A 6,505-nucleotide genomic window follows, 5' to 3' on the forward strand; every position below is an offset into this window, starting at 1 on the left:
GTAAATAAATAAAATCTTAAAAAACAAACAACCACACAAATAGAGCTGTGGACAGAAATGTTGGGGATGGGAGTGACTCTAACAAGAGCTGAGTCTGTCCGGCAATCTCCACTCTGCCCAAGTCATCTCAGGTATGCAAGTTAGGGCCTTGATGCCTATAGGTTAAGAATATTTGGGCAGAAGCTAAATCAACCCCAAAGGAGTGTCAGCCACTAGTGTTGGCCCTCCGGTCCACCTTCCCTACTCTATCAGCTGTCTGTCTACAGCATCAGGTGATCATGCTTCTCCCCAGCTTAAAACCTTTCAATGAATGCACCCTCTGATCCACAAGATGAAGCCCAAGCTACTTAACCATCGTGCCACATTCTTCATTTGTAATTGGCTCTGCTTGCCTTATGCCATGTGGTTCCCTCCTGTCATATGTGTTCTAGCCTCAATGGTGATCTTACTATTTCTAAACATCGACTTGCATTTGCACATGTGACTCCTTGGCCAATTCTGTGTTTTTTAAGCATCAGAGACCAAAAGGTAGCATAACATAGTGGCTAATGGAGTGGGTTCCAGATTCGTCTGGCTCAAATCCACGCACTGCCTCTTAGGAGCTTTGTGACCATGGCCAGCTTATGCAGTTTCTCTGTGCCTCTAAAATCCTCACCTGTAGAAGAAAGATGAAGACAATGGTACCCATAGGTGTGTTGTGAGGATTACATGAGCTAATAATCAAAATTTCTTTGGAGAATGCCTGGTATTTGGTAAACACTCAATAAATATCTTGCTTAGAAAGGCAGAGTAGTAGCAAAATAGTTGGGTCAGTGATTTTCAACCAGGAGCAATTTTGCTCCCCAGGGGATACTTGAAAAATATCTAGAAATTTTTGGTTTTCACAGCTGTGGGGATGCTGCTGGCATCTAGTGGGTAGGGCCAAGGAGGCTGCTAAGCATTCGACAATGCACGAGACAGCACCTTCCACAACAAAAAATTATCTGGCCCAAAATGTCAATAGTGCTGAGGTTGAGAAACTTCAGGTTAGGTGGTCAGGCTCCTCTGGAACCAATCTGTTTGGGTTCAAATCCTGGCTCTGCCTTTGATATGTGACCTTTGGCAAATTACTAAGGAACTCTATGTTCCTTAGTTTTTGTGATGGTTGATTTTATGTGTCACCTTGACCAGGTCAAGGGATGCCCAGATAGCTAATTAAACGTTATTTCTTGGTGTGTACATGAGGGTGTTTCCAGAAGAGATTAGCATTTTAGTTGGTAGACTGAGTAAAGCAGATGGGCCTCCCACTCGGGGACACCATCATCCAATCCACTGAGGGCCTGCCTGAATAGAACGAAAAACAGAGGAAAGGAGGATTAGCTGGGACATTGGTCTTCTGTCTTTGGACTGGGGTTTATACTTCTCAGGCTTTCGGATTCGGACTACAATTATACCGTCGACATTCCTGGGTTTCTGGCTTGCAGCCAGCAGATCATGAAACTCCTCAGCCTCCATAATTGCTTGAGCCAAAAGCTTATAATAAATCTCTGGAGAATCCTGACAATACAGTTTCCTTACCTGTAAAGTAAAGATATCATTATGTCATAGGATTCTTGAGAGGAGTAAATGAGTTGAAAAGTAAATGTCTGGCATGCAGTAATCATGCCATGGCTGCCATCCATTATTATTACTTCTCTCCTCATGGGTCCCCTCTTCTGGGAAGCCCTCCTGGAGTCAGGGCTTTCCCGAGCTTATCACACATTAGCACTTATCTTGATGTATGATAACCACCTGTTCACTTAGTTATCTTTCTTATAAGACTGTGAGCTCCTTGAGGGAGGGACTGTTCTACTGGTTTCAATATCCCAAGACTGAGCATGATGCCTGGCACATGTATCTGTAGGATGAGCCCATGGGATGAGGTGGAGAGGAAGAGGAATGGACCAGGTATTGGAGTTTTCGAGGAAGGTGCCCAAGGAGGAAGAGAGCATGTAGTAGAGAGACAGGTCCAGATGCTGAGGTTGGCAGTGGGGGCAGATGCTCCAAGAGAGGATGCCTAAGGCTCTTTCCTGTTTTCCTGATACAGAGAGCGAGGGAGTGAAGTTGACCCCGAGGATAGCCCTGCCCCACTTACTGTTCTGTAGTGAGAGTTCGGGCCATTGTTATGTGACCTTGCTTCTCACTCTTGGGTAGAGAAAGCAGTCATAGGAAGGCAAGGTGCCCTTGAGAGGGCTCGGCTGGCTCTCACCTGGGAACCCTGGCTACTACCTTCTCTGGGCTTCATTAAGTAATAGGGCTATGGGCACTGGTAGTAGTAGATCTGGTCCTGATGAGTGTTCTGCTTCTCTTGGGTGACAGCAGAGGTTACTGTATGCCAGGCTCAGGGGCTGCCCATAGCCAAGACTGTTGGGGAGAGCATAGCAGAAGAGAGAGCCATTAAAACACCTTCCCTGGTGTCCCCCTCTTTCCAGCCATCAGATTTGGGTTCACCTGGTGGCCTCTGCACATAGCCTTCTCCCAGCTGTGTTTCTCCATTTCACCCTCCCTCTTTTCAACAAAGAAATCTTTGGCTCTGGTATCACCATGCTGGCCTTGGAGGGCTGGGGAGGATCCCAAAGATTCCTTACTCTGTGAGGGATAACTGGGCACCCAGGTGTGGCTCTCCCCTGCCTTGTATGCCCGGACACCGCCTTCTGCTCATTGCTACTGGTCTTAAGGATCTTGATGCTCTGTCATTGCAGAATTTGTCAATAAGCTTCCCACTGGCAAAGATCTGATGCTATCTAAGATATTCTCCCTGCCCCTGGATATGTAATCTCTCTAATGACATGAGGCTTCTTGAGTTGCATTTGTCCTATTAAAGCCACAAGGTAAGCTTATACATACGTGAAAGTGGGGGGTATTACCTGAAGATGCCGGACATTCTTTTTAACAATTACCTAGGGAAAACGTGGGTTCTCAGAAAGTACTCCAGCAGGTGGACCTAAGAGAGGAAAGAAAGGGGGCACTTGCCTACCTCTGAACTTCACTTTCTTAAAGACTTCTAGGGGGCAGACACTGAGATGTGGGTTTCTGGTGCTGGGTGCTCAGATGGTGTCTGGACCTGGGGTTAGGATGGAAGGGCCTAGGACACTGAGTGTAGAGCCATTCCTTTTTGTGGCTGGACAGGTTTTTATTGCCCTAAGTCATTTGCCCATGTCCTTTTGCCAGCCTGGCAAATATTGAGGCTATGGTGCTAGGAAGAGGGTCATTTATGATGAAATTCAAAGCTAAAAATATGTGTTAGTTTCCTGTTGCTGTGTAATAAATCACTCATACATTTAGCAGTTTAAAACAGCAAACATCTATTATTTTACATAGTTTCTGAAGGTCAGAAATCCAGAAGCAGCTTCGATGAGTGATGTTGGTGAGTTTCTCATAGGGCTTCCATCAAGATGTTGGCCAGGGCTGCACTCATCTGAAGGCTTAGCTGGGGCTGGAGGGTCTGCTTCCAAGATGGCTCCCTCACATGATTGTGGGAGGGTCACTTCCACTTACCTGATATAGGGTAGGAGGAGAATCCACAAGAATGGGAATGCTAGGAAGCAGGGATCACTGGGGGCCATCGTGGAGATTGGTTGGGTATCACAGAAATAGACATATTATTTTAGTGCAATAAATGCAGAAGACCAGTTAGTAGGATGTTATTTTTGCTAGGTATGGTTGTATTTCAGATGCATTAACCTGAAGCCGGAAGGCCTTTGGGGGCTCTGACTCTCTTCTTCACCTTAAGATCTGAAGGGCTCCTTCACTCCTCCCTCAAGTAGCAGGACCATACAGATCAAAGTATGACCTACAGGAGACCAAACACCAAAGAAGTGAGTCTTTGGGAAAATAGCAAAGAGTTAAAAAGGACCAAGAAGCTGTTGAGAAGGAGAAAGAAAGAGAAGCAAGGAGAAGCCCTAAATAGAATGCCTTTTCCAACCTAAGGGAGGGTGACTATAGCATGAGTCTTAAGAATCTAGGACAATGGTCCCACACCAGCAGATTGTCTAAAGGGACAAGTTCAGAGCCTGGAGATTCCAGTTCCAAATCTCCCATGCCCCCTGGGCTTTGTGTAGACTTTCAAGCCTGAAATAAAGTCCTTTAATAAAGAACTCTTTAAACATTCTGTGTGTGTGCTTTGCTTGTTAATAGCAAGGCAGATCTCTATACCCTGCACCATCCCTTCCATCCACAATGAGTTTATGGGCGAAGCTGCATTCATACCTCAGATAATTGACTCATATATTACTCTCTGTTCTATTTTGCTTTTGTTTTCTCCAAGACTTTAATAAACCCTTATTTTAAATGGTTCACCTCTGTCCCATCTGTGCTACTCAGTAAGAAATGAGTGGTGGGGAAGCAGAACAGGGTGGGAGTAGCAGCAGAGGTTAGGGGAGCCACCTTGAAGAGAGACAGAATGCTTTGTGATCTAGCTGTTCCTTTGGGGTTCTTTCTCCACTGGGGGCCTTGCAGGATAGACTTCCGTTACACGAAGGATGACAATTTCCTGACTGCTGGGTCAAGGACAGGGAGCAAAGCTTTTCTAAAAACAGTGGGGAACGAGAGAGGGATCCAAGGGGAGGGTGTGGGTGTGGAAGGCAAGAGAGTAGATCTGTCACAGAACACTGAGGCTGAACAGAGAAATAAAATAATTTGTCTGAGATCACACAGCGAGGCTGCAAGAAATGACTCCTTGAGCAGTGCTTTGAGCTCTGCCTTGCCTGTCTGCTTAGGTCAGTGAATACCCATGGCTATTGTTATGTGCATGAAGGAAAGAGAAGATTAGGTGCTGGCTCTCAGCAGTCTTGTAGAACAGTGCATGAAAAGGCCAGACGGACAATACACACAGCTCTCCCCACACACTGTCCACGGAAGAGGCATATTGTAAGACAGGCTCAGGAGGGATGTGCACATTCACATGGAAGGAAGACTGCCATTGATGCTTAAGTACACCCTCCTCCTCCTGGCTCATCTGACCGTCAGTAGGGGTGGGGAAGCCCTACTGAGGCTTGAAGGGAGGGATCGCTGGGGCTTCACTAGTGACAAGGAGGACAGGGGATATTCTGCAGGGGATCCGGGGCAGGTGGGTGGAGGCCTCTCAGGCAAGGGGGAAGCTTGAGAAAACCACCAGGGTGAGGGGGCGGGGGTCAAGGTGCTGGCTGGATTTGGCATCCATACACAAGAAGAGTGAGGACCAGGGGGGTCAAGGGAAAGTGGCTGCACCTGCATCTGGAGACCGGAGGCTTCTGGAAGCCTAGTGGTCAGGAGGAGAAGTAGCTATCCAGATTCCAGCACCATCTGGGATGGCCCACTTGTCCTCATAGGGATGAGGGGGCCACAGGATCGAGGGAGAGGTTCTGGTCCTGGAGCCCTGCGGCAGGCAGATGTTTTATCTGCCTCAATAGCCAAGGGGAAGGCGATACTATCTCTAAATCTCTGGTATCACATTTATACTTTGGTATAAATATAAGCCACCTAGTGACTTCAGAGGCATTGGTGGTGACACCTTATCCTTAACTGTAGAGTGTAAGGCTTTGGTTCCAGTTAAGAGAATTTCAATCAGCAAGTGAAGAGGTAAGAGATAACAAAACTAATAATAGCTAAGATTCTCAGTTCTTACTCTATTCTGGGTATTACGCTGAGTGATTTTACAGGGAATCGTCACAAAATTCCTTGGAGGAAGGAAAGGCTCTTGGTATTGCTTTGTATGACTGGCAAATGTGTCTTATTTACTGAAATGGTTTTTTTAGTGGTTGGATACGCTCACACAGCTGGTAAGATATGGCAGTTCGACACCAGAGCCTACTCCCCTGACCACTGTGAAATACTCCTTCCCAATTTTGGGTGTGATTTTAGGTTGATCTAGAACTTCTGAGGCAAGTGATTTATCCACAAACTCAAAGGCCTGGCTACGCTGGTGACTCTCTGCTTGGGCACTGGCCATGGGGGACAGAAAAGAGGCTCTCTCTAAGGGCCAGAACAAAAGGGAGGACAGAGGGAAGTGAGATGTGGGACTGGGTAGGTGGAGGAAGGCAGGAGGCTTTCCCCCTGGCGAGGTAGTGGGCCAGGAAGTCCTTGAGAGAACAGTGGTCTCCTTGTTCTTGCTGAAAGATCAGCTCCATCTCATGCAGAGGCCAATTAGAATCCAAATGTCTTTGGAATCTAAATGGCCTCTGGTGAGGGTGGGTATACCGTGTGGAGCAAGGTGCCCACAGAACTGGCCCAGAGCCATCCTGCTGGCTGAGGTCTAGAGGAGGAGGGGGAGGGCCTGATGGATGCTGATTCCGGCCCCTGGTCAGGCAGGGCCACTCCTTGCACCCTTGGCCTCAGTGGCTTTGACTTCTTCCTCCCTCCCTCCCTCCCTCCCTCCCTCCCTCCCTCCCTCCCTCTCTCCCTCCCTCCCTTCCTTTCCCTCCCTCCCTCTTTCTCTCTTCTCTCTCTCTCTTTTCTTCTCCTTCCTTCCTTCCTTCCTTCCTTCCTTCCTTCCTTCCTTCCTTCCTTC

The sequence above is a fragment of the Ursus maritimus genome, unplaced genomic scaffold (assembly GCF_017311325.1).
Source record: "Ursus maritimus isolate PB19 unplaced genomic scaffold, ASM1731132v1 scaffold_26, whole genome shotgun sequence".
In the NCBI taxonomy this organism is placed as follows: domain Eukaryota; kingdom Metazoa; phylum Chordata; class Mammalia; order Carnivora; family Ursidae; genus Ursus; species Ursus maritimus.